Source organism: Gymnodraco acuticeps, unplaced genomic scaffold (genome assembly GCF_902827175.1).
Source record: "Gymnodraco acuticeps unplaced genomic scaffold, fGymAcu1.1, whole genome shotgun sequence".
NCBI classification, from domain to species: Eukaryota; Metazoa; Chordata; class Actinopteri; order Perciformes; family Bathydraconidae; genus Gymnodraco; species Gymnodraco acuticeps.
Window position 1 is genome coordinate 2,091,087 of NW_022992090.1, and position 1,697 is coordinate 2,092,783.

The 1,697-nt window shown below is 50.5% G+C and overlaps 1 long non-coding RNA gene across 1 annotated transcript; it reads right to left on the reverse strand.

The window, feature by feature from the left end:
- Window positions 1-399: 399 nt before the first annotated feature.
- LOC117537475 lies at window positions 400-909 on the reverse strand. The gene is made up of 2 exons (XR_004567722.1): window positions 617-909; window positions 400-524 (listed from the first exon to the last, which is right to left on the reverse strand). It is a non-coding gene; the product is annotated as an uncharacterized LOC117537475 (long non-coding RNA).
- Window positions 910-1,697: the final 788 nt, after the last annotated feature.

Genomic DNA, 1,697 nt, shown 5'->3' on the forward strand with positions numbered 1-1,697 from the left:
GTGGACCTCCATGGGACCTTATTTCGGAAAAAGTATGTATTGAAGTCAATGGAGAGAGAAAGATTATCTTTCGATCCCGTTTGAATTGTGCCACGAATTACACATATGATGTTTGTCAATTTAAAGGTGACCTATCATGCAAAATGCACTTTTGTACGTCTTTTATACATGAATATGTGTCTGGTGTTCCAGGGAACTCACCAAGTGTCAGAAAACACACCCCTCTATCTTTTCCTCCATACCCAAATCTCTAAAAATGGGGCTGCAACGGATCTGATACAGTCTGATCCAGATTTTAATTATTTTCTACGTCACAGAAGTGGTGCTCCGCTTAGTGGTCAATTCTCCACCTATCAGGTGTTACGGTTATCTGAGAGAACCCAAACGCAGGACACGGCAGTGTGTTACAAAGGTTTTATTTGGAGGAGATAATCCGGCTGGAGAGTATCCACTGGAGCGTAATCCACTGAAGAGTATCCTCCGGAGTTTTAATCCACTGGAACGTAATCCACTGAAGCGTAATCCTGGAGCACAAGAAGAACAGGTAAGAATATATTCAGGTGTAGCGAAAATAGTCACTATACTTTAAGAAGGCTGAGAAGGCTAAGAGTTTTACCACTGGGGTTTAACAACGATCTGGCGCTGACAGGTTGTGGAGCCTCCGCTGATATACCATCCGTAATGGCTGATGGGAATCAGGTGTGTCGCAGAGGAGAGTGCTCAACTGTTTGCAGCTGGTGGAGATTTGAGCCGGGAGCCAGGAGTGACAGGCACCACGCCCACACAGACAGGGAAAGGGAAAACACACACACAAGGAAGGTGGCTGGAGAATGCAACCACCACAGTACCCCCCCCTTAAGGGACGCCTCCAGGCGGTCTACCAGGTCTTCCAGGGTTATCCCGGTGGAAGTCCCGTATCAGAGATGCGCCCACGATGTCCCGCCGGGGAACCCAACACCTCTCCTCTAAACCATAGCCCTCCCAATCCACCAGATATTGGAATCCCCTTCCACGGCGACGAACGTCCAACAATCGCCTGACGGTGTAGGTTGGATGATTATTGATGATGCGGGGGGGTGGGGGAACACTCACTGGAGGAGACAAAGGACTGCTGGCAACAGGTTTCAACAGAGATACATGAAATGTTGGATGAACCTTCATGTGTGAGGGAAGTTTGAGTTTGACTGCAGATGGATTAATAATGGAGTCGATGATGAAGGGGCAGACATACCGTGGGGTAAGTTTATTTGACTCTGTCTTGAGTGGGAGATCTTTGGACGAAAGCCAAACACTCTGACCTGGTAAGTAGTTGGGGGCCTGGGTCCTGTGGCGGTCTGCGATGAGGCGGTTGCGGGCAGCGGAGCGGAGCAGGGCTGCTCGGGTGTCCCTCCACACCTTACGACAGCGACGAAGGTGGGCCTGAACGGAGGGAACAGCAACTTCCTCTTCCTGGGCTGGAAACAGAGGTGGTTGGAAACCCATGGCACAATGAAAAGGTGAAATACCTGTGGCTGCACTTGGCAGGGAGTTGTGGGCATACTCGATCCATGGCAGATGTGGGACCCATGACGAAGGGTTCTTGAAAGCCACACAACGAAGGGCCGACCCCAGATCCTGGTTGGCCCGTTCTGTTTGCCCGTTCGTCTGAGGATGATAGCCAGATGACAGGCTCACCGATGCTCCCAGAGCCTGACAGA